The 27,779-nt window shown below is 40.9% G+C and overlaps 1 pseudogene; it reads left to right on the forward strand.

The window, feature by feature from the left end:
* LOC133248687 (thymidylate synthase-like) overlaps nucleotides 1–27,779 on the forward strand; it is a 140,377-nt pseudogene that overhangs the window by 94,072 nt on the left and 18,526 nt on the right.

The following is a 27,779-nucleotide window of genomic DNA, read 5'->3' on the forward strand; positions in this document are numbered from 1 at the left end:
GTATTCTTGCCTGGAGAATCCCGGGGATGGAGGAGCCTGGTGGGCTGTCTCTGGGGTTGCACAGAGTCGGACACGACTGAAGCGTCTTAGCAGCAGCAGCAGGTAGTTCTCTAGTAGTCTAGGGTCTTGGAGTCAGTGATCCCACTCCAAAGGCTAAGGGCTTGATCTCTGGTCAGGAATGAAGATTCCACAGTTGGTTTGTTATGGCATTAAGTGAGATTATAAAAAGTATCCAAAAACGAGAAACCAAAAATGAACCCCAGACAAATAGCAGTTAAAAAATCAGGCAAGTAATAATTAAAATAATGGAATGTGCACATATTACACATACACCCATGAGCAAAGTCAAAGCAGTCCAACAAAAATAAAGTACAGTAGACTCACCTGGCAAACAAAGGAAATCAAAATTATATTTACCACTTAAGTACAAAACTAATTAAAGCACAAACTGGAAAGCAAAACTAAAGCAAGGTGCCAAGTGGTGAATAAAGCAATGAAAACAAAACTATCAAATATGTTGATAGGAAAGGAAAGAAAGAATAGATATACAAAGTTAAATAGAGGTAGATGAAGAAGATTTGTATATATTAAAGATTAACTGCAATGGGAGAAGAACAATAGGAAAGGCAAACGAAGGAATAAATGTAGAAAAAATATAATAGGTTTAAAAAATTAAAGTTAAAAAAAGAGAAAAAAAGAAAAAGGAAACCTCCACAAAACTGAAAAGCCCAGTGTAGTGGCAAAGGTTTATAACAACAATAAAAAATGTGACTGAGAAAAAAAGCTTAATTAGATTTCATAGTGCCAATAAAATCGACAACTACAGCAGAGGTGGGGGGGGGGGGGAGAAAAGTCCAAAAGGATCTATAGAACAATCAAAACATAGGAATAATAAATGATTTTCTTGAGTCACTGCTGTCAGAGCCCTTTCCCTCACTGAGTGTCACAGTCCTCCTCAACTCCCTAGGATGCCCTCCAACACTGTGCTGATCTCTGGACCTACTGTGGGGGCAGCTCAGATTCTAATCTGGTCCTACTCCTGTGTGTTCTTGCCTCCAATGCTCACAGCTATCAGAACTAGTGTGTTTTCTTTTGTGGGAGCTTTCAATGTCCTTTATATATTCCATAGACACAGAGTCGGCCTAGTTGACTGTGTGGATTTAATCTGCACCTCCTACAACTGATGGGAAGTTTGGGTCTTCTTCCGTAGCCACACTGCCCCTGGGATTCAATTGTGGTTTTATTTCCACCTCTTCATGTGGGTTGTCCACTGGGGTTTGCTCCTGAGGCTTCCCTGGAGGACTTTGGTTTGCCCCTGTGAGGGCCAGGTGTGGAGGTGGTGCAGTTGCTTGGGTCAGTGGGGTTCTGGCAGCACCAGGTACTCAGGGGAGTTGGCAGTTAGGACAGCAGGAAATATAGTGCTCTAGAAGGGTATGGCAATCAGTATTGACCAATATGCTCCAGTATTCTTGCCTGGAGAACTCCCCTCCATGACAGAGAAGCCTGGCAGGCCACAGTCTTCAGGGTACAAAGAGTTGGACATGACTGAAGCGATCCTGTGTGCAAAGATAGATGCAAGATATTTTTTGCCTGTGGCAGCTCTGTCCCAGCGAGAGTTGAGAGTGAAGGTGGCACTGCTGCTTGGCTTGTGGGGACCCTGGTGGTGCCAAGTGTGCAGGGACACAGGACTGCCTCTGCCGCAGGAGTTATGGCCCTATCAGAGTCTATTTTCGAGCCTCTTGTAGCTAGCGATCAGAAGGCCTCTTTGGCCAGTCTTTCTCCATAGCTCCACCCATTCAGGCACTTAGAGGGCTCCCTTGCCTGGGACCCTTCTCTGTTGTTTGGCATGTCAGGCACAGAGAGAAGCCCCCTAGCTGGGGTCCTACTCTGTAGATTGGTTTCAGGCACTTAAAGGGGCACCCTGGGTGGGGTCCTACTCTGTAGTTCAGTAGGTCAGGCATTTGATGGGCCAGCCTCTCTATTGTTCAGCTGCCAATGCTGGCATGGGGTGAGAGGTTATGGTGATGGCTCCACCCCCTACGCATGACTCAGCAGTATTGCCTTGCTTCCATGGCTGCCCAGCTTTCCTCTATAGGCGTTTCCCACCACAATCTCCTCCCTCACTTCCCCTCAATCTGTCTCTCCACTGTCAACAGCAGCCCTCACCCTGGGGTTGCTCCACAAGCCCTACACTACAGGTCCCAATCGCTGCATCTTCCAGGCGACCTGCGGCCCTGTCCGGGGTATTTATGGCTGCAGCAAGGGCTGTCTGATTCTCATTCCATTTAGGCTGCCACAGATTAGCTGTTTCACTCTCAGCCTTAAATGTTTCTCCTCTGACTCAGACAATTGCCCCGATGTGGGGATCAGACCCCCTGCTTCAGTTCCCCCACCCACCGAGGGCAGGTCCATTCCTACTAATGCTCCTGTTTTTCCCCCTCTAAGTTTCTACATCCTATCGAGTTTTGCATGTTTCTATATATTCTTTTTCACTGGTCAGGTACTCCTGTCTGCTTTTAGCTGGTATTCTGCATGCACTTCTGTGTCTGAAGGTGTGTTCCTGATGTATCCATGGAGAGAGATGTACTCCATGTCCATCTACTCCTCCACCATCTTGTTCTCCCCCCACCTTTCTTTTATAGAGTAAGCCCTTTCTGTGCTCCTTCATTGTTCCCATCTCCTACTATTCCCCCACAAAATGAAATGTTATTATGACCAAGATTCAGCAAACAAAACTAACACAACTCAAATCCTTAAAACCTAAGAATACATCTAAATAGAAATTCAAACCCACTACTGTACCCAGCAGCTTTTGATTCCCAAAAAAGATAAAAACCTGTGCCTTAATATCTAATTCTTCTCCACTCCCCTCAATCACACTGGATCCTTTTATCATTATTATAATGTTTCTTTGCATAAATGGCTGAAAGCATTCTATGCTCTTGAGAGCTCATCTGAGTCACACCCACAGATCATATTGGGTGAACTTGCAATTATTTCCTGCAAATGCTCCATGAATGTGCCGAAACCAAGCATGAACACTGCCAGCCCAAGTGCATTTTTATTTTTCCCCAAGACTTTACAGCATCTAATTTCTGAAAACAGGGGGTGTAAATAGTAGTTTCTAACACAAAACTGCGGATGCTCAATTTGCAGAGGAAAAAGTTTCCAGTTCCTACATTCATGATTTCAATGTTTAAATTGGGCTTCCCTCATAGCTCATTTAGTAAAGAATCTGCCTGCAATGCAGGAGACCCCAGTTCAATTCTTGGGTTGGGAAGATCCGTGGGAGAAGGGATAGGCTACCTACTCCAGTATTCTTGGGCTTCCCTTGTGGCTCAGCTGGAAAAGAATCTGCCTGCAATGCAGGAGACCCCAGTTCAATTCTTGGGTTGGGAAGATCCGTGGGAGAAGGGATAGGCTACCTACTCCAGTATTCTTGGGCTTCCCTTGTGGCTCAGCTGGAAAAGAATCTGCCTGCAATGCAGGAGACCTGGTTTTGATTCCTGGGTTGGGAAGATCCCCTGGAGAAGGGAAAGGCTACCCACTCCAGTGTTCTGGCCTGGAGATTTCCATGGATTTTATAGTCATGGGGTCACAAAGAGTCAAACACGACTGAACGACTTTCACTTTCACCTTTTCACCTTCAGTAAAACCATAAATAGTATTTGATCAGCTGCCACATCTCTTTCATTTCCAGCAAAGGTTATGACAGAAAACTCCCACAGTTTAAGGACGACAGGGGCTCCTACTTTCTTCTAACTTTCACATAACTGGGAAAACATTTATGAAACTCTTACTGATATATGGTTTATGTTCCCTGACAGCTACTTTGTATGCCAGGGAGCATGAAGGTGCAATGGGAGGGGAGAGTCAACATCACATCAGGAAGGAGCAGAATGTGACATGGAGGAAGGCCCATCCACACAGGAAGAGAAAACGGAAAGCCTCCCACTTCCAGATCCCAGTGCAGTACAAGGAGGAGAGCCCAAATGCCTGTGACTACCCTGTTCCCTCTGAAGTGGGACCCGAGGAGTAGGAGCCATAATAGAAACATCTAGACAAACAGACACAGAGAAGCATGAGAGCTTTTGGTAGGATCTGTGATTTGGTGTGCTTTCCTGAGCAGAACTCGGGAAGCCTATGAGGCTACAGGGAGGGTTTCATCCTAAGTAGCATGGGAATGAAGTTCAGGCCTGGTAGAGGGAGGAGCCTAGACAGAGGAGCCCTGGCAGTGCTTCTGGCTTCCCGGGGCTTAAGCAAGGTGTGCAACAAGCAAGGACTGACTGTACAGCACAGGGAACTGTACTAAGCATCTTGGAACAACATCTAATGAAAAAGAAACTGAAAAAGAATATGTGTGTGTGTGTGTGTGTGTGGTGGTTAGGGGGGAGGGGGGGTTATTCCCAGATGATTCAGTAGTAAAGAACCTTCCTGCCAATGCAGATTCAATACCTGGATCAGGAAGATCCCCTGGAGGATGAAGGATGAAATGGCAACCCAGTCCAGTATTCTTAAATGGAAAATTCCATGGACAGAGAGTCAGACACTGAGCAACTGAGTACATACATATATATGGAACTGAATCACTTTGCTGTACACCTGATACTAACACAACATTGTAAATCAACTAACTTAAATAAATTTTTTTTAAAGGCATCCAAGAGATCTTGGACCTCCCACCTGCTCTGGAACAGGGGTTCAGGGACCAGAAGGGATTTGCGAAGGACTGTAATTAGGACAAAACAGTTGCAGCAGAAAGAACTTCATGATCAGAGGCAAAAGTAAGAACTCAGTATTGGAGATCTGACATCCAAATGACCAGAGGGGCCCATATCCAACAGTGGGAACAGAGGGAGCAGCCACAGCATAGAGAAGATTAGTGAGGAGCCAAAGAACACTGCATGGCTCTGAAATTCCCACCTCTCCCCTGCTGACAGGAGGTCACACGTGCCTCACCCTTTGATCTATCTAAGTATCATCTTAGAATAGGAGGGGCAGGAGGGACGGGCCTCTAAAAGACTGAATAGTTACCCAAAGGGGACTTGGTCATCCAAGGGAGGCTATTTAAACCCAAAGGTTCAGATATAGCCTATATCTTTGTGACTGTGTGGATCACAAAAAACTGGAAAATTCTTCAAGAGATACCTTACCTGCCTCCTGAGAAACCTGTATGCAGGTCAAGAAGCAACAGTTAGAACTATATACATGGAACAGTGGACTGGCTCCAAATTGGGAAAAGAGTACATCAAGGCTGTATATTATTCACCCTGCTTATTAAACTTATATGCAGAGTACAAGATGAGAAATGCTGGGCTGGATGAGGCACAAGCTGGAATCAAGATTGCCAGGAGAAATACAGTAACCTCAGATATGCAGATGACACCACCCTTATGGCAGAAAGTGAAGAGGAACTAAAGAGCCTCTTGATGAAGGTGAAAGAGGAGAGTGAAAAAGCTGGCTAAAAAAAAAAAATTTTTTTTTTCAGAAAACTAAGATCATGGCATCCAGTCCCATCACTTCATGGCAAATAGATGGAGAAATATTGGAAACAGTGAGACTTTATTTTCTTGAGCTCCAAAATCACTGCAGATTGTGACCATAGCCATGAAATTAAAAGGCACTTGCTCCTTGAAAGAAGAGCTCTGGCTTATTAAAAAGCAGATGTTACTTTGCCAACAAAGGTCTGTATAGTTAAAGCTATGGTTTTTCCAGTAGTCATGTACAGATGTGAGAGTTGGACCATAAAGAAAGCTGAGCATCGAAGAATTGATGATTTTGAACTGTGGTGTTGGAGAAGGCTCTTGAGAGTTCCTTGGACTGCAAGGAGATCCAACCAGTCCATCCTAAAGGAAATCAGTCCCGAATATTCATTGGAAGGACTGATGCTGAAGCTGAAACTCCAGTACTTTGGCCACCTGATGTGAAGAACTGACTCATTGTAAAAGACTCTTATTCTGGGAAAGATTGAAGGTGGGAGGAGAAGGGGTCAACAGAGGAAGAGATGATTGGATGGCATCACTGACTCAATGGACATGAGTTTGAGCAAACTCTGGGAGATGGTGAAGAACAGGGAAACCTGGCATGCTACAGTCCATAGGGTTGCAAAGAGTTGGATACAACTGAGCAACTGAACAACAGGGATAGCATAAACTGACAAAGTTAATTTCCACACCTCCCACTACTCACCCCCACCCAGCTGAGTATGGTCTGGTAAGGAAGATCACATCAGATTTAGGAAACAAAGAAATCCCATTTGCTTTGCACATCTGTGTGAGTCATGTGAATTTAACATTCTGCTTACTATCCACAGTCCTAAGCTCTCCCTTGCTACCATCCAATTTTAAAATAGTTTATTTCAAATGTTGTGTGTGTGTATGTTTTCAGTCCCAATAAGATTTCCTTTTTCTTCTAGGTCTTATCTCATCAAGATATACCTGAGAAAATATTGAAACTTGGTAAAAGATGCCCCCCAAAAAAATCCCAACACTGCTCTGACAAAACCAATGGGGGGACATCCCCAGATTGCCAGCCATTGGGATCTGAGGGCTATGATGACTTAATGAAATCAGGAAGGAAGAAGGGTGTGTGTTCATATTGCCAGACCAACAAGCTCTGCCATTCATCCACTGAAACATTCAAAACCAGACTGGGAGGTTCCAGGGGCATCTAAATGTAAGGAAGACCTTTAAATTTCCCCAAATGAAACACAAATCCCCTCCAAATCTTCAACGCCTTAAAAGTGTCTGCAAACTGACCCAGTGGTAGGAGATAATAGTGAACCACCCCTGCACACAGAGCAATCTTGTGTTAGCTTCCCACCACCACCATAGCATGCCATCGCCATGGTAACAAGGCAAACCTGTCCCCTCTCTCATCCCAGGGGCAGTCTCCTTGAGTCTCTATGTTACCCATTTGTAAGTTATTTTCCTCCATTCAAGTTCACCCTTGATGTTCCATCATCTTCAAATCCTTTTGGAAAGAGAAAGTGAGTGAGTAAATTCATTTTATTCTTATAAAAATGAATACCATTCCAAGATTAACCTGGGACAGGAATAAAAAGGATGGAGTATATGCCTTTCTCAAGGCAAGCCAAAGCCCTGCAGGACAGGATTCCAGGGTTTGACTGCTGTTCCTTCTATTGCTGTCGACAAGGTCCCTTCCCGCTGACAATTTCCTTTGCTTTCATCTGTCCAGGGCCTACCATGGTTTGAGTTGTTCAAGCCTGAGACCCCATTCTGTATAGTGATGTCAGAGACCTTTGCCTTCTTCAAGTTAGCCTTGCTTCTACACTTTCCCTACGCACTCTTTTCTAGGCAGCGTGCTTTCAGTTATAGAAGTCACACAGTTATACTCTGGTTTGCTATTTTAAAGTGCTAGCCTAGAGGGTTAGGATGAGGGGATGGGAGGAAGGCTCAGGAGGGAAGGGACATATATATAGTTATGACTAATTCGTGTTGTTGTACCACACATTGTAAAGCAATTATCCTCCAATTAAAAAATAAATAAAAGGGCTTCCCTGGTGGCTCAGTGATAAAGAATCTACCTGCCAATGCAAGAGACACAGATTTGATCCCTGATCCAAGAAGATCCCACATGCCTCAGTAGATTCATTCATATCAAATGCTGGTATGTGGCAGGTACTCCAATGGTGGCTATTACTATCCCCACCCCCAACCCTCTATAAACCCCAGTCATTTCAGACTCCCCTCTCCCTGTGAACACCAAGATTTTTCACAACTGTGTGCTTAGTTGCTCAGTAATGTCCAGCTCTTTATGACCCATGGACTGTAGCAACTAAACCTGAGCACCACAACTGTAGAGCCTGTGCTCCAGAGCCGGGGAACCACAACTACTGAGCCCATGAGCCGCAATTATTGAAGCCTGAGTCCCCTAGAGCTTGTGCTCCACAAAAAGAAAAGCCATCACAATGAGAAACCCATGTACTGCAACTAGGGAGTAGCCCCCGCTTGCCAGAACTAGAGAAAAGCCTGAGCAGCAATGAAGACCCAGCACAGCCAAAAACAAATAAATAAAATTATTAAAAAAAAAAAAAAAAAAGAAGAAGAAGAAGAAACAGCCCCAAAAAAGTGCCAGTTCTTTCTTGTATTCTGCCTTGTAAAATGCCTCCCTTCTCTCACATCTTAGGCAATAATTAGCATCTGGGGGAGCAGGGGGTGGGGAGTGGGGAAGGGGGGTCTGCTGTTAAAAAACAAAAGAAGGCATCCTCCTTCCAAATAGTTTTCTTCCTCCTTGAAGTCCAGGTATCACTGGATGATGAAAAGTCCAGTTGCTGCTGCTGCTAAGTCACTTCAATCATGTCTGACTCTGTGCAACCCCATAGATGGCAGCCCACCAGGCTCCCCCATCCCTGGGATTCTCCAGGCAAGAACACTGGAGTGGGGTGCCATTTCCTTCTCCAATGCATGAAAGTGAAAAGTGAAAGTGAAGTTGCTCAGCCATGTCCGACTCTTAGCAACCCCATGGACTGCAGCCTACCAGACTCCTCCATCCATGGGATTTTCCAGGCAAGAGTACTGGAGTGGGGTGCCATTGCCTTCTCCGGAAAAGTCCAGTGCACATGGATTATATTTCCCAGAGTTGCTCTTTCCATTTTTACTAGTAGAAACTTTTTTTTTAATGCTTTATCAATATTTAATGATAGCAATTATCTTTGGCAAAAGTTCCTTCAATTACATAAGATAGAAGGACAACATTTGTATAGCCCTGGTATAAAGATTCTCATTCCATTACATTCAGTGGGGGAGAAAAAATGTAATAAATTATTAACTACCTAAAATTGTTGCCATGAATAATAACGCGGTCAGCAAGGACTTCCATCAATACGCAAAATCAGTCCTATGAAGACGCCACCACCTACAACCGTACACACAGCCCTCCCTTCTCACTCCTGAGGCAACCCCAGGAGCATGTTTTCACCCTGACTACACCTCCTCTTCCTGAACTGGTGTCAATGTTGAGAAGTGAAATCTGAAATCCGGAGAGAGGCACAGTGTTTTCTAAAGGGAAAGTCTGGCTGCAAGCAGAGCCCTCAGCCTATGGTGTCACCACTAATGCTGAAAAGCCAGAACCCCAGTGCTGTCCTCACTGTGTGCTGTGCCTCATTGCTCAGTCCTGTCCGACTCTTTGTGACCCCATGGACTGTACCCCACCAGGCTCCTCTGTCCATGGGGATTCTCCAGGCAAGCATACTGGAGTAGATGACCATGCCCTCCTCCAGGGGATCTTCCCAACCCAGGGATTGAACCCGGGTCTCCCGCATTGCAGACAGATTCTTTACTGTCTGAGCCACCAGGGAAGCCCCACAGGCTCTGTGAAATCTGGCCACTGGCCTGAACTCTCCCAGACGCTTCCCAAGGATGACTGTATGACTTCCACCAACACTGTTTTGAAAAAAGCAAGACAAAAGAAACTGAGTTTTCATGTGAAAAACAATTGAGCATTTACATCTTCCCAAATATTTCTAGAACTCTAACCCAGTAATGAACTCTAAGCAGTAATGAAAAAATTACTGATAGACAAAAATTAGAAGCCACTTTCTTAGCACCACAGCTGAATAGTTCTCCCATGTGGACCACAAGAGCACTGAGGCTACTCACTGCAGTGAAAATGAAAGTGTTAGTCACCCAGCAGTCCTAACTATTTGTGACCTGCATGGACTGTAGTGCTGTAGGCTGACCGTTCATGGGATTCTCCAGACAAGAGTACTGGAGTGGGTTGCCATTCCCTTCTCCAGGTACCTTCCTGACTCAGGGATCAAAGCCAGGTCTCCTGCATTACAGGCAGATTCTTTACCATCTAAGCTACCAGGGAAGCCCACTCACTGCAGCGATTCCCACTATTTTGTCCCAGGTGGCACATTCTGCCATTGCTACTTGAGCTCCTTTTCAAGAAGAATGCAGCTCTCCCTGGGAGAGGAGTAAAGAAGACCAAGGGACTATCACATCTGACCCTTTATCACCTCTTCCTGAACATGGAAGAAAAGTTCTTCAGGAGGGAACCCTGAGAATTTCTCCCAGCTTCATCCTAAACCTGGAATCCATACCTCTTTGCACTGGATTCATGGTGTATTTTCTACCCAAATATATATCTCTGTCATTACTGCAACTACCTTCTCTACCACCACAGCTCATCCATGTAACTATTAATAAAAGAGTATAGAACATCTCTATGAGAATCAGCTGATAAATCCAGTGGGCAAAAATTCACCTAGCTAGGCGACTGAAGCTAGCTTCAACCAAGAACATCCAAGATTTCATCGATAGGAGAAAGGGAACAGGCCTCGGTCCAGATGCCCCACTATCTGTTTGATGTCCATAAGAAAAGCATTCTTCATGGTCTTGAAGGATTCTTACTCAAAATGGCAGCAGGATAAAGAATACAAGCAAGCAAAGAATCACATGGGCTCCCAGAATTTGGTGTAGAATATAACGTGTCAGAAGGAGCAGAATCGCACACCCGGTGGTGTGGAGCAGAAACTGTGCAGAGCATCCCTGCCTGGCAGGAAAGGAGATGACCGCCAAAAGCAACTCAGATCTGAAGCTGCCGACAAAGGCTCCGCAAATGAACCCCACTTTACGAGAGACAGCAGGAAGCAGTTTGTAGTCTGAATGGAAACTAGTCTGCACAACAATGAAAACTTTCTGTATAATGTTGGTCCTAAAACTAATCATTACTTTACTGAAAAAGAAAGTTTGGAATTTTGTAATACTCAATATCTCCCCCAACTTTACTTTTTTTTTTCATTTTTCTGTGACTACTAATAAATAAATGGTTTTTAATTAAGTATGGTATATTACTAAAGATTATCAAGTTATGGCTTAAATTTATAACTTAATTTGCCATCTTGAAAAAAATTAACAGCTGAATTGAGGTTTACAAAATTCAAGGAAAGCAGGGAGGGAGGGAAAGAGAGAGGGGAGAGATGGGAAACAATTCACTTGTCTGAAAATTGCAGAATGGTAATCTATACAATGGAATATTTACAGAACCATTAAAATCATTTTCACAAAAACATAGTCTACGTCATGGGGAAATGTTCATGATATAGCAAGTAAAAAATCAGGAAATAATACATTATAAGACAATTTTTCTAAAAAAAAAAATTTAGCCCTGGTAAAAATACCCCAAAATACCACTTTTTCCCCTTGATATATGATAGAGGGATTTTTATTTCCTTTATATTTTTCTGTGTGCATGCATGCTAAGTCGCTTCAGTCATGTCCAGCTATTTGCAACCCCATGTAGCCCTCTGTCCATGGGATTCCCCAGGCAAAATACTGGAGTGGGTTGCCATACCTTCCTCCAGGAGATCTTACTGACCCAGGGATCAAACCTGCATCTCCTGCAGCTCCTGCATTGCAGGCAGATTCTTAACTGTTGAGCCACCAGGGAAGCCCATATTTTTCTGTATTTTCTATAATACATGCATGTAACTTTTATGTTCAAAAAAATAATAGTGTTTTTTAAAGACTATCTCAATCATAAGACTTAAATCATAAGGATTTAAGCATATAAAAAGATAAGGTAGATATTGGCCGTGACCTTCCAAGTTTCATCTGGGGTAGGACCCTGGAGATGACCCTAGCTGATATTAGGGGTAAGAGCAGCAGGCTGTCACTGACTGATGCTATTTAAGATTCAGATTAGAACCACCTCTTCATTTGGGGGGTTCATTGTTGCTGAAAAGTTCTTTTGAGATTCAGTTGTATCTGAATTAAGTGGGTAAAATTTCGAACCTGTAATTATTCCCTAATCTGGCCATGTCTTATGATTTTCTGCAACGATTAAGATAGGCTTTACAAGCCCAGAGATAAGTCCATGCACCTATGGACACCTTATCTTTGACAAAGGAGGCAAGAATATACAATGGAGAAAAGATCATCTCTTTAACAAGTGGTGCTGGGAAAACTGGTCAACCACTTGTAAAAGAATGAAACTAGAACATTTTCTAACACCATACACAAAAATAAACTCAAAATGGATTAAAGATCTAAACGTAAGACCAGAAACTATAAAACTCCTAGAGGAGAACATAGGCAAAACACTCTCCAACATAAATCACAGCAGGATCCTCTATGACCCACCTCCCAGAGCAAAGGAAATAAAAGCAAAAATAAACAAATGGGACCTAATTAAACTTAAAAGTTTTGCACAATGAAGGAAACTATAAGAAAGATGAAAAGACAGCCTTCAGTATGGGAGAAAATAATAGCAAACGAAGCTACTGACAAAGAATTAATCTCAAAAATATACAAGCAACTCCTGCAGCTCAATTCCAGAAAAAGAAATGACCCAATCAAAAAATGGGCCAAAGAACTAAACAGACATTTCTCCAAAGAAGACATACAGATGGCTAACAAACACATGAAAAGATGCTCAACATCACTCATTATCAGAGAAATGAAAATCAAAACCACAATGAGGTACCATCTCACACTGTTGAGAATGTCTGCTATCCAAAAATCTACAAACAATAAATGCTGGAGAGGGTGTGGAGAAAAGGGAACCCTCTTACACTGTTGGTGGGAATGCAAACTAGTACAGCCACTGTGGAGAACAGTGTGGAGATTCCTTAAAAAACTGGAAATAAAACTGCCATATGACCCAGCAATCCCACTACTGGGCATACACACCAAGGAAACCAGAATTGAAAGAGACATGTGTACCCCAAAGTTCATCACAGCATTGTTTATAATAGCCAGGACATGGAAGCAACCTAGATGTTCATCAGCATGAATGGATAAGAAAGCTGTGGTACATATACACAATGGAATATTACTCAGTCATTAAAAAGAATACATTTGAATCAGTTCTAATGAGGTGGATGAAACTGGAGCCTATTATACAAAGTGAAGTAAGCCAGAAAGAAAAACACCAATACAGAATACTAACGTGTATATATGGAATTTAGAAAGATGGTAATGATAACCCTATATGCGAGACAGTAAAAGAGACACAGATGTATAGAACGGTCTATTGGACTCTGTGGGAGAAGGCGAAAGTGGGATGATCTGAGAGAATAGCATTGAAACATGTATATTATCATATGTGAAACAGATCGCCAGTCCAGGTTCGATTAATGAGACAGGATGCTCAGGGCTGGTGCACTGGGATGACCCAGAGAGATGGGATGGGGAGGGAGGTGGGAGGGGGTTCAGAATGGGAAACACATGTACACCCATGGCTGATTCATGTCAATGTATGGCAAAAATCACTACAATATTGTAAAGAAATTAGCCTCCAATTAAAATAAATTATTTTTTTTAAAAGGACAAACAAACAAAAAAAAATAAGATAGGCTTTACAATCATAGCAGCTTTGTCTTATAACAAGACAGAAGACAGTGCCTATCTCTTTATATTGCATGGAAGAAAAATCCAATGAAGACATCTGTCCCTCAAAATGAAGAACAGAGAAATTAATCAATCTTAATTTTTCTCAAAATTTTTCATCTTCATTGACTGTTCAACTGTCCAAGGCCCTTTGTTTGCACTATTAGATCATAAATCTAATTTAATAGCATGCAAAAACTAAGCAATTTTAGGTCCAAGTGGACTGTTTACTAGTTTTCCTTTAATTAAAGATGATTTTCTTCTTAAAGGAGACTCCTGCTTCTGATTTTACATTTTCTTTCTCGAAGAGGGAGCTGATATTGTTTCTACATGCAACTTACATACTGGCAGCAGCAGTACCCAGCTTTACCAGACAGTAACCTTCAAGCCATGGTGTTCAAGGTGCTGGAGCCTCCATTTTCATAGGAATGGGATCTGGGTTAACACAGCAGATCACTGAGGCTGCGGGGGGCTAAGAATGTTTCTAGAGGACTTCTCAGAACTATCTGGCTTTAGTATCTCTGCACAGAACTTGTCCCCCACACCCTATCCTTCAGAGCACCAACATTTCTCCAATATCTGGCATTTGCAGCCCTCAAGGTTTAGATTCCTACTCAACATTTATCTGTGTTTTCCCAATATCTAATAGAACTCATTCCCTAAACAGAAGCATATTGAGCATCTCCACTGTGCTCAACAGACACTGTGATAAGTGTTGGTTTGAAGGCACTGAACAAGACAGACCCAGCTGCCATTCTCAAGGGTTCATTCAATAGGGAGAAATAGATGAGAAAAATACTTAAGCCCAATTTCAGCCAGTGTGAGATCAGTGAGGAAAATCAAGCACAGTAGTGAAATAGAAAGTTACAGGGGCAAGAGCTTGGGTTGGGTGAACAAGGAAGGCTCCACTGAGGAGGAGGAATTTAAGCTTAAATCTCATACAGAGAAGGAGCTGCCATTAAGAGAGCAAGGGAGGTATGCACCAAGAAGAGAACTCCAAATTCAAAAGGACTGAGGCAGAGCAAGTTTCATTCACGAGAGGAACAAGCAGAGAGCTAGTCTGGCTAGCATCTAGGGAAAGGAGGGCCAGACAACATTAGAGAGGTAGACTGAGGCCAAATCATGCAAGATCTTGTAAGAAGGAAGCTCACATTTTATTTTAAACATGGATGGGAAAATGCCAAAGCTGTACTACCACTGTCTGAAGAAGCTATCATCTCATCTATAAAACTTAGGAAGGATGATTCTGGTCTGTACCATTTTACTTCAAGGCACCCCCAACACTGGGATTTCCTAATGGACACAGCTCCAGGGTACCTGAAGGTCTTAAAGGTGCTCAAAGCCCTGCAGTAGCTTCATGAATTAGAGGCAAGCCCATCAGTTCTTCCATATTCATTTTAATCTAAAATACTTTTGAAAGATATCACAAACTTTAATTGTGGTTAGAGAGAATATAGCCAAGTTCCACATTCCCAGCTCCCTCCACAAGTACCCCCAAGCTCAATCTCAACCCACTCCCACCTGTCCTTCTCTGAAACCCACCTCTCCCATAGCATCCTGCATCCAAGGACCAACAAATTCACTTCTCTAGTTTCAAAAGCCAGGTATAATTACCTAACACCTTGCACACCCTCAGCTCTTATTTAATCCTCACCAAGTCCTTATAAAACCTTCAATTCCACCTGCTTCTCTCCAGCTCAGTCATCATTATACAGCAAGTATCTCTGAACTGGTCTCACAGTCACTTTTGTTCTCCTGCAATACACTGCAGCCTGAAAGGTCTTAAAGATGCTCAAAGAGCTCTGCAACAGCTTCTCGATATGCTTAGGACAACTACTGAGCCAGCCTACAAGGTTCTGTGTGGTCAGGTCACGTTACTCACTCTAGACTTATTTGTATATGTGTGCTCCAGCCACTCTGGCCCCAATTCATTCCTCAAATCATCTCGAGGTCTCTGCCCTTATTTTTACAACCCATATCTTTGCTTTACTTGGTTAATGCCTACTGATTTTTAAGATCTCACCACAAACATCGCTTCCTTAGGAAAGCTTTCTTGGATTTCCCTATTTGATTTTCTCACAGCTTGTATATTCATTTAGCTCCTATGAAAACAGTGGAAACACTGCACAAAACTAATTCAATTGTTTTTATTTCACTTCCTGATACATACACATTCTAGCAAACTTAGGTTAACTGATGAGTAAGGAAGGACTGAAAGGAATAGGAACTCTAGGTTGTCTAGTCTTTCCTTTTATGTCATCATTCTCAGTGTAAGCAACTGGCTAATGAAGGGAAGTAACACAAGTGAAAATGGGCAAGATAGACTTCTCTGGTGTCTGATATTTCTTAGAATGCTACTGCTAACTCCCATCACTCAAAGCAAGTTCTGGTTCAAATGCAAAGTGTGGCTTCGTGGGTAGGGTTGCCAGAGTTTGCAAATAAAATACGCAAGACATTTAAATCTGGATCACAGATAAATAACAAATCATTTTTCAGTATAAGTACATCCCAGATATTGCATGGGACATACCGTATCTTAGGGCTGTTGGTGCTCCCTTCTTCCTCAGTCCTATGTATAACCTTTTTTTTAAATTGTGATAAAATACATGTAACATAAAATTTACCACACTAACCATTTCTATGACTCAGTTGCATTAACTACATTCACATTGTGCAACCATCACCACCAAACATCCACAGAATTATTTTTATCTTGCAAAACTGAAACTCTAAACCCCTTAAACACAAACTTCATTTTCCCCTCCCCAAAGTCCCTAGCAACCACCATTCTGCTCTGTGTCTCTATGAATTTAGCTACTCTAAGTGCTTCAGATAATTTAATCGTAGAGGTTTGGGGGGGTTTTTTTTACAGTATTTTATAGACAGGCTATTTTAGTTAGCATAACGTCTTCAAGGTTCACCTATGTTCATCTAGTGTACGTCAAGATTTCTTTCCTTTTTTTGTAAAAAAAAATTTAATCTTTTTTCAGCTTTATTGATGTGTAATTGACAAAAATTGTATATTTCAAAGGTGTACAATGTGATGGTTTCATGTAAGTGTACATTGTGAAATGGTCACCAAATCAAGCTAACTAGCATTCATTACCTCACATAATTACCTAGCCTTCTCCCCTTCTGGCAACCACCTGTTTGTTCTCTGTATCTATGGTTCTGTTTCTGTTTTGTTATGCTTGTTCCTCTATTTTTTAGACTCCACATGTTAGTGAAATCCTACCATATTTGTCCTTCTCTGTCTGGCTTACTATCTGTCTCACTTAGGATGTTACCTTCTGGGTCCATCCATGTTGCCAGCAAGATTTCATTCTTCTTTATGGTTAATATTCTATTACGTATACCTACCATGTCTTCTTTATTCATCTGTCTATCAGTGGACACTTAGGTTGCTTCCACATCTTGGCCATTGCACACAATGCTGCAATGAACCTAGGGGTGCACACATCTTTTTGAAATAGTGTTTTTCTTTGGAAAAGAGCCTGAAGTGGAACTGCTTTGCCACATGGTAGTTCTATTTTTAATTTTTTGAGGAAACTACATATTGCTTTCCATAGTGTCTGTACCAATTTACTTTCCCACCAGCAGTATGCAAACAGTCCCTTTTCTCCACATCCTCACCAAGACTTGTTTTTTGCTGTCTTTGGGTGATAGATTCTGAGAAGTGTGAGGTGATATCTCATTGTGATTTTTATTTGCATTTCCCTGATAATTAGTGATGTTAAGCATCTTTTCATGTGTCTTTTGGCCATTAGTAAGGATGTTGGGGAAATGTCTATCCAGGACCTCAGCCCATTTTTCAATCAGGTTGTTTGGTTTTTTATGTTGAATTGTATGAGTTCTTGGCATATTTTAGATATTAACTTTTATCAGATATATCATTTGCAAATATCTTCTCCCATTAGTAAGCTACTTTTTCATTTTGTTGATAGTTTTCTTCATTATGCAGAAGCTATTCACTGAGATGTAGTCTCATTTTGTTTCCCTGAGGAAATAGATCCAGAAAATATTCCTAAGATAAGATCAAAGAGCATACTGCCTATGTTTTCTTCTTAGAGTTTTATGGTTTCAGCTCTTACCTTTAAGTCTAACCCGTTTTGAGTTAATTTTTGTACCTGGTGTAATAAAGTAGTACAGTTTGATTCTTTTGCATATAGCTGTCCAGTTTGGGGGTTTCCCTATTGTATAGCTTCACTGTATTTACCTTTCCTTTATATCATTTATCAAAGTTTGTGAGTATATTTTAAATTGAAGTATTACATTATTCAATCAAGCTTTCCTACAAGTCTATGAGCTCCATGAGGATAAGGGCGTTGTCTTCTTAGTTAGCCATCACCATGATCATCTAATATTGAGCTGAGCACCTAAGAGATGTTCAACAAATATATGTTGACTGAGTGAATGGGTTGTAACACCCAAGATTGCAATTGCATTCACATTCTATGCATAGCACAAGCTAGAGGCTATGGTGATGTAAAGGAACTAAATGTGACCCTACCCTCAAGAAGATTTGGAGATGAAAACAGACAGGTAGTAACAGAGAAGGTGTGAGAAGCACATGAATAACAGAAGCAGCCAAAGAAGGGAGAGATTAATTCTCTAAAAAAGATGGAGGCAAAGTTAAGAAATATGGTCTGAATCCCCAACTTTCATCTAGGCTTTCTTCAATCTCCTAACAGATTTTACATCCTACTCAATACTTTAGCTTTCCAAAATGAAGATCTAATTCTTTAACCTATTAATTTATAGACTGGACCAAAGTATATAAAGGTGAAATGGAAAAAAAAATTATCACTTTCATTTTCAAACCTGATATAGTCTTTCTTCTCCATCCAAAGCTGCTTGGAATGCTATCAGAAGATTTCAGTACCAAGACCTCTGCTCCAACCTTGCTGTGTGTGTTAGTCAGCTCAGGCTGCAGTAACAAAATACTATATACCAGGTGTTTAGACAACGGACATTTATTTTCCCACAGTTCTGGAGTCTAGAAGTTCAAGATCAGGTTGCCAGCATGGTCAGGCTCTGGTAAGAACTCTCTTCCTGGCCTGCAGATGGCCACTGTAGGGGAAATTCACTGTTTTTACCTCTATCCTCACGTTCTCAACACTTCAGATATCACATACTTGGGGCTTTTTCCCTGACCAGTTTTCCAACCTCAGCTGAGTGTCCTACAACTCAATTCTGACACTAATTGGAATTACCACTAACCCCAGAGGATGAAGATTCAGTCCTATAAGACTGCCTCCCTCCTCAGATGTCAGTTGCAAGTAGTAGGTCCCCGGGTTACTACCCGCACCTCTGTCTGACTTGGCTATAAATCATGTCTCCCAACCTCCATTTCAGGTTTGAGAATTTGCTGGAGTGACTCACAGAATTCCAAAAACAGTTTACTTACTACAGCCCATTTAGTATAAATGGTATTTTAAAGGATACAAATAACCCGTCAGATGAAGAAATACATAAGTGAACTCTGGAAGCATCTTTCCCTGTGAAGTTGGGGTGTGCCATGCTCCCAGCATGTGGGTTGTTCACCAGACTGGAAGCTCTATCAACCCTGTACTTTGGGGGCTTTTATGGAGGTTTCATCACATGAGTGAGTGAAGTCGCTCAGTCGTGTCCGACTCTTTGCAACCCCATGGACTGTGGCCCACCAGGCTCCTCAGTCCATGGAATTTTCCAAGCAAGAGTACTGGAGTGGGTTGCCATTTCCTTCTCCAAGGGATCTTCCCAACCCAGGGATCGAACCCGGGTCGCCCGCACTGCAGGCAAATGCTTTACCATCTGAGCCACCAGGGAAGCCTTTGGAGACTTTTATGGAGGTTTCATCACATAGGCTTGACTGATTATTAACTCAACTTCTAGTCCTTCTGCCCTCTATGGAGAATGGGGGACGGGGCTGAAAGTTCCAAGCTTCTAGTCATGGCTTTGTCTTTCTGGTGACCAGCCCTCACCCAGGAACCCATCAAAAGTGGCCTTATTAGAACAACAGATACTTCTATGACCTGGCTAGATTCCAAGGCATTTTAGGAGCTCTATGCCAGGAAACAGGGGCAGAGACAAGTAACTTTTCTATTATTTCTCATCTGTTTTTTTCCCTGTGTCCTCACATGGTGGAGAGAGAAAGAGATCAGGAGTCTTTCCTTACAAGGACAGTAATCTTACTAAATATCAGGGACCCAGCCTATGACCTCATTTAACCTTAATTATGTCTCTGTAGTCCCTATCCAAATATAATCACATTGGCAGTTAGGGCTTCCATATATGAATTGGAGGGTGGGGAACACAATTCAGTCCATATTTCTGTGATCTTGTTCAAATGCCAAACTACTCTGGTCTTCATCTTCAACCAGAACCCACAAGCTCCTTGTTTTTGTGTATCAAGTTTTATTGGAATGCAGCCATGCTCAATCATTTACATGTTGTCTATGGCTGTGTTTGCACTTCAAAGGTGTAGTTGAATAATTGCAACAGTGATCTATCTAACAGCCTGCAAAGGCTAAAACACTGACTACCTGGCCCTATACAGAAAAAGTTTGCTGACCTTGTACTTTGGTGATCCCTCAGGACTCTTTCAGCTTTAACATTCTAGGATTCTATTCATGCCTTCGACCTGGAATATCTTTTAGTTCAAGTCTTCAGGTTCTGTAAAAACATTAGTGACCTAATGACTCTTTTAGTGAGTATTAAATGCTTATACCAATAGAGATGTTTTCTTTAATCTCACACTGTAGCTAACCTCTGCACTGTTATTAAGTGAGCTTAAGTAGACATGGAACAAAGTCCTTAGACATAGTAAATGCATTTTATATCTCCATAGCCAAATACATTCCCGCTAAATCATTGTTTTAGGGGCTCTGTTGAGTGCCTAATGTAGCGAGAAAAAACAGAAGTGTTCTGGCCTCACTGGTTTCCCCTCTCTGCTCTTGTATAGCCCCTCTAATCTGTACCAAACAATCTGACACAGAGATATGCACCATTTTGAACTGCTTTCTAGTTACATTATGTGCATTAGCCTTGTATCCCACACTAGACAGTCAGCAGCTTGGGATCAGGGATCATGCTTTCTGAATCAAAAAAGTATAGAATTATAGAATTAAAGAGCTAGAAAAGATATTAATAATCATAATCCAACCTTCTTGCTTCACACATGAATAAACTGAGGCCCAGACCAAACAAATAGCTTATCTTATTTCTCCTTAACTGCCATAGTACTTATCAAGTGCTTGATTCAGCATTTCTGTATGGCAAGGACTTGCAAAATGATTAGAGAAGGAAATTAGAAAAGGAAATTAAGAAGAAAGGAAATTTCCTGGGTCTTGACTTGAAAGACTTCTGGTGGTATGTTCTAGAAAGCAATCTAAACTCTACATTTTCATGTACCTCTAACACAACATTTTTTAACATGTAGTCTGTGGAACACCAACCCCAAGAGATACTTCAAGAAAACACGGTCTGATAGTTAAGTAAGCTTGGAAAAGGCCTCATACTGTATACCTGCCTGGAGAACCATATGTATATCATTATAGCGAGGCTCTGAGAAGCTCTGAGGTAAATATACCTGATTTACACCAAGATGCACAAACACCTGGCAACAAAGCCACTTTTTTTCACAGAATATCTGTCATCTTCTCAGAAACCCAGGGAAATATACAAGAAAGACAAAGTCAGACAAACGTGGAGTTTGGTTAAACCAGTGGATAACTGCCCACTATCTAAGAACAGGTGAACTCTTTAAAGTCAGGCCAGTACACTGAATAGATTTTTACTCCCACAGCCTACATACAACTGAAACACTGATGTTCAGTTCAAAGAAGGCAATTATCTTCTTCTCAAAATGAGTGCAATGATATCTTTCCAATTAAAGATAGAATCCACTCTATTGGCACCCTGCTAAAGAGTAAATTGAGTTGATGAAGACAGCTATCAGTAATAACCATGGGTGTCAAATGGTAAAAGTAACAAATTAATGGAATATTTTTTGAGAGAAGAAAAGGTCTATTTAGGAACCACATGTAACTTGCTCTTCAGGCTTGGTCACAGTACTAGTAAGTTGGTGTTTAAAAGACTCCCAGAGACTCCCACTGCTGGCCAAGACCAGATAGCAAGGACCAGATTTATCTTCCCAACTAAATCAAAAAGTGGACAAGTATATGAAATAATAGGTTTCAAGGCATAGGACATAGGCAACAAAGAACAATGATTCCTGAAACACAGAAAACAAATGAGGTGAACCATACAATTGATCTAGCTTACTGCCTTGAAAAAGCTCCATGACACAGCACAGAGAGAGGGAATCATGACAGAGCCCAGTAGGCAACCTGAGACAAAGAGAGAGCACTAGGAGTACAGGAAGACCAAGACAGCTAGAATTCATAAGACAAAGTAGCAGAGAGAAGACGTATGAGACATAACTCCAGATAGCTGAAGAAACCACCTGCGAAGATTAAAGGGAGCCATGCCCAGCTGTTCCCACCATCCAGATTGGAAACCTCATGACTCCTGGTGCACTGAGTAGAATGACTTGCACAGAAGTGACTTGCACTGATAATAGGGAATAATTGTTTAGTTGCCAAGTCATGTCTGACTCTTTTGCGACCCCATGGACTGTAGCCAGAGGGAATAATTAACCCAAGACTAAATGCTGCCCTGCTCCTCAAAATAACCTTAAAAGCAAGACCCCAAAAGAACAAAAGTTTTCAAGCAAGTTCATTGTTCCCATGAACAAGGCTCAAGAATATTAATAGTTATACAAAAATATCCAGTGTATAACAATGTAAAATTCAATGTCTTCTATTCAAACAGAAAATTACCAGATATGCAAAGAACCAGAAAAACACAACCAAAAATGAGGACAAAAAGCAAATTAGAATTGACACAGATGTTAGCATTACAGATAGGACATTAAAACAGTTATTACAACTGTGTTTCATGTGTTTAAAATGTGAACTAGAGACATGGCAGCAGCAGCAGAGACATGGTAATACAAAAAGACCCAAATTGAATTTCTATATATGCATATGACAATGTCCAAAATAAAAAAATCATTTGTGAAAACAATTGGAGTCATTTTTCTAAATTCAAATCTCTACAAAATCAACTGCTTTCTTAATTAAGAAAGCAATTGCTGGCAATTTTCAATTTACCAATGAGTTTACAAATTCCAGAAGTTTTACTTGGTCAGTCCTAGTGTGGAATTAAGAACTTATTGCCCATGAAAACAATGCTCTTATTTATTGATTCATTCAGCAAACTTCTAGAAGATTGCCTATAAATTGAATCCTTTGAGGATTCAGAGTGTGCAGGACATTGTTCCTATATACAAAGAGTATTTTAGTAGACAAGATACAGACATGCAAAAAAAACAAAATAAAATAAAAAATATATATGTTGATATATGTTAAGTACTAAGAATGTCATTTAGATCAGTGTTTCTTAAAATTTGGTCTATGAGCTAGTGAGCACCCCAATTCCCTAGGACTTGCTTAAAATGTAGATCCTTTAGTCTTTCTCCAACTCTCCTGACCCCAGATCTCTGGAAGTTATTTGTATAAACCCCAAAGTTTCAGGGTAATGGCATATGTGATACAAGCAATATACGGTAGAAAAAAAAAATTTTTTTTTTCATCTCTTTCAGCTGCTATGGCCAGGGAAATGTTTAGAAATTCAGAAATTGATTAAAAGAATTTCATTACATGGAAACTGAAACTCAAAGCATTTTATGCAAGGATTCTGATTTCTGAATAACAGAGTGCATGCATGTGTGCTCAATCATATCTGACTCTTTTTTTTTTTAATATCATCTATATTTTTTATTTTTATTTTTTTAATTTTATTTTATTTTTAAACTTTACAATATTGTATTGGTTTTGCCAAATATCAAAATGAATCCGCCACAGGTATACATGTGTTCCCCATCCTGAACCCTCCTCCCTCCTCCCTCCCCATACCATCCCTCTGGGTCGTCCCAGTGCACCAGCCCCAAGCATCCAGTATCATGCATCGAACCTGGACTGACAACTCATTCCATATATGATATTATACGTATTTCAATGCCATTCTCCCAAATCATCCCACCCTCTCCCTCTCCCAACCCCATGGACTGTAGCCCACCAGGTTCCTCTGTTCATGAGATTTCCCAGCCAACAATACTGGAGTGGGCTGCAAGGATCTTCCTGACCCAGGGATCAAACCCACATCTCCTGTATTGGCAGGTGGATTCTTTACCACTGAGCTACCTGGGAAACCTGACTGACAGAGTAAGGAACTCTAAAAATCCACTTCGCCCATAAAAAAGCAATGAGAATACTAGCAAAAATTGTCAAAATTATCTTTTTCAGAACTCTAGAAATTAGCCAAAGTTTTTGACAATCCAAGGTGTGTTTATTCAAAACAGTAGCTGAATCTCCATAAAAAACAGGGAGTTTTGTCTAACTAGCCCTATTCCTATTCATCTCTCCCTAGCTCTGCAATGATCTTGAAAACCAGCAGCCTTGCAATCACAATAGTCATGAACACCAGCAACCTAGAAACCATTAGAAAGGGAAGAATGAATTTGGGGCTGTTCAAAAGCCCCATTCCACTATTTGACCTACCTGGCACATCCCTAAAAACCCCCACTTTCAGGGTTCATCTTTATTCCTCCTGATTCAGAGCTCATTCATCAAAAACAGACTTTTCCCCTTGAGTCATTGTTCAAAAATAATCAGCAGCAATTGCTTAATAATAACTCGCTGAGGCAGCAATAACAGCTGGGACAAATGAGATGCTAACCAAAAACTTAAGAGGAAAAGCTGGAGAATGGGATGTCCAGAGGGAACTGTGAAGGGTTGTGGCCTATTTTTGGGTATTTAGAAGGTCTTTTGCAGGACTGGGTATAATTCTCACCTCTGGCTGACCATGAAGCTCTGGACAAGCAGGAAATAAAGAATAAAATAGTGTTGTAAACTGTCTGCCACAGCATTAAAAACATTTCCTGACACACTCAAACACACACACACATACACACACACACACCCCCTTGCTGAGGCTTCAAGATTTATTAGTGCAAAGTATATAAGGAAATCTCTGTCTTATCATTAACTGACCACTAAGATAACTGAGCAGAGACTGCAGTGACCACACACAACAAAGAATACAGACTTTACAGAATTAGTTCAGGAAAGTCACTAAACCAGAAAACAAACAAAGAAACAACAACAGCAACAAAACCGCAGCAGCAGCAACAACCAAAACAAACAGCAATAACCAATCCAGGATGAGTAGGGAGTGGAATCTGACTTCCAGAATTCCTGTATTACATTATTTTAAATGTTCCAATTTTAACAAAAAATTATGAGACATGCAAAGAAACAGGTGAATAAGGCCCATATAGGATGTGAGGGGCAATAAATATCAACTGTTCCTAAATTAGCTTTGTATCAAAATCACTAGACAAAGACTTTAACTTAGATAAAGATGTTAAAAGAACTAAAGAAACTTATGTCTACAGAACTAAAGAAGAGTAGAAGAACAATGTCTCACCAAAGAGAGAATATCAATAAAAGGACAGCAATTGTTAAAAAGAACAAAAATTATTGAGTTGAAAAGTACAATAACTGAAATGAAAAATTCAGTAGAACACTTAGCATATTTGAGGATACAGAGGAAAGAATCCACGACCCTGACAATACAACAATTGAAGTTATCCAGTCTGACAACACTACAAAGCTACAGTAATCAAAACATCACATTGGCACAAAAACAAACACAGGGATCAATGGAAGAGACTAGAGAGACCAGAAATAAACCCACACATCTACAGTCTATCAACTTTCAACAAAAGACACAAAAATACATAATGAGGAAAAAAGTCTCTTCAGCAAGTAGTGTTGGGAAAGTTGTACAATCTCATGTAAAGCAGTAAAGTTAAAACACATTCTCTTACCATACACAAAAATTAAATCAAAGTGACTTAAATATTTAAACAAAAGACATGACATCATAAAATTCCTAGAAAAGAACATACGAAAACACTCTCTGACGTAAATCATACCAGTGTTTTTTTAGGTCAGTCTCTCAGGGCAATAGAAATAAAAACAAAAATATATAAATGGGACCTAATCAAACTTACAAGCTTTTGCACAGCAAAATAAACCATAAACAAAATGAAAAGACAACCTACAGAATGGGAGAAAGTATTTGCAAACTATATAACCAATAAGGGTTTAATTTTCAAAATATACAAACAGCTCATATAACTCAAAACAATAAGCAAGCTGTTTGAAAAATGGGCAGAAGACCTAAATAGATATTTCTCCTAATGGAGAAATACAGACAGCCAATAGGCACGTGAAAAATGTTCAACATCGCTAATTATCAGAGAAACGCAAATCAGAACTATAACAAGGTACCACCTCACACGAATCAGAATGACCATCATTTAAAATTCAATAAATAATAAATGCTAAAGAGGGTATGGAGAAAAGGGACCCCTCCTACACAGTTGGTGTGAATGCAAGTTAATGCAGTCACTATGGAAAACAGAATGGAGGTTCCTCAGAAAATTGAAAATAGAATTAACCTATGATCCAGCAATCCCACTCTTACGCATATACCCAGACAAAACTCTAATTCAAAAAGATACATGCATCTCTGTCTTCATAGCAGCACTCTTCACAATAGCCCAGACATGGAAACAACCTAAATGTCTATTGACAAATGAATGGATAAAGAAATATGGAGAGAAAAGGTAAGATAAGAATATTTGACAATTTGTAAAGTTTAAAAATAAAATAAAATTTTAAAAAAAGAATATTTGTAAAAAATAACAGCCAATTGTAAAGGAAAAAATAAACATTAATCACATCCAAGAAACTCAACAAACTTCAAATGGGATAAACTCAAAGATACTCTCACCCACACACATCATAATCAAACTACTGAAAGCCAAAGTATTTTGTACAAGACAGGAGACAGTAAAGGACCTGGATTAGATATGCATAGAGTTCCGGGATAACAGGAGAAAGCACAGTTTAAAAAGTTCATTTGGGATTAGGCTACCAAAATAGTACTGGCTTAAAGCGATAAAGGCCTGAACCAAAACAGCAGCATTGAAAAATGGAAAGGAAGGAATAAAATAGAACATTATAAAAGCCAAATCAGTAAACCTAGACACTGATGTCATTGGCAGTGTGTATGGAGAGCACTCAGAAATGACCCAAGCTTTTAAGTCTCAGTCGCTGCAAGATGGCAAAGGTAAAGAAATCAGGAATAGTTGGTTAGAAAAGGAAAGATAAAAATATGAAGAGTGTGATTTAGGATATGTGGAATCTGAAGCCCTGAACAGACACAGAAACCACTAGTAAGGGGTTGAAAATGTGGAACTGAGAGAGACGGGAAGGGCTGCAGTCCTGGTTTGTTCCTACTGCCCTGACATCACATCCAGTTAAGCATCTGTGCCAGGCAACAGCGTCCCAATTTGGGCAACAAATTATATGACCACACTATCTCTGAGGGAGAGAGTAAAAAGATGAGCTTAAAAGCTCACAGCACAGAACACTGGGAAATGCCCACAGATGAGAAGAGAAGGAATAAAAATGAGCCATGGAAACATGAAAACAGAATCAGAGAAATAGGAAAGTATCTTCAGAAAAGAGAACAAGGTGTATGACTGGGGGAAGATGGTCGGCTTTGATGTGATTTTCAGAAACCCCAGGAGGGCAGATTCCATCAAGTGGATTATGAAACATCCAAATTTTTTTTAATTTTGTCATTCAAGAAAGTAACAAGTTAGAGGATGGTTTGTTTTTTAATGCTAAGTATATTTGCTGGCTGAGGGGAAGGAACTAGCAGAGATGAAGTGATAGAAGTAAATGCCAAGATAATGAAAAGAGTGAGGTCTCAAAGGAGGTGAGCACAGCAGGAAAGGAGATGGCAAAGACAGGAATTAAAACATCATGTGAAAGTGAAAGTCACTCAGTCATGTCCGACTCTTTGGGACCCCAGGGACCCATGGAATTCTCTAGGCCTGAATACTGGGGTGGGTAGACTTTCCCTTCTCCAGGGGATCTTCCCAACCCAGGGATTGAACCCAGGTCTCCCACATTTCAGGTGGATTATTTACCAGCTGAGCCACAAGGGAAACCCAAGAATACTGGATTGGGCAGCCTATCCCTTCTCCATCTTCCCGACCTAGGAATCAAACCAATGTTTTCTACATTGCAGGCAGATTCTTTACCAACTGAGCTATCAGAGAAGCCCAAAACATGTAAGTGGAGCTTTTCTTAAAAATAAATGAAGGCAGAAAATGTTTGAAGCAATGAGAGGTTGTGGTAACAGAAGAAAGGAACAGAAAATGAAGGCATTATCATTCCTTGCAGTCAGGAATGGCCCTTATTTATTGAGTGTAAATGCGCCTGACCACTTGGATTCAAA

The sequence above is a fragment of the Bos javanicus genome, chromosome 5 (assembly GCF_032452875.1).
Source record: "Bos javanicus breed banteng chromosome 5, ARS-OSU_banteng_1.0, whole genome shotgun sequence".
Lineage (NCBI taxonomy): Eukaryota > Metazoa > Chordata > Mammalia > Artiodactyla > Bovidae > Bos > Bos javanicus.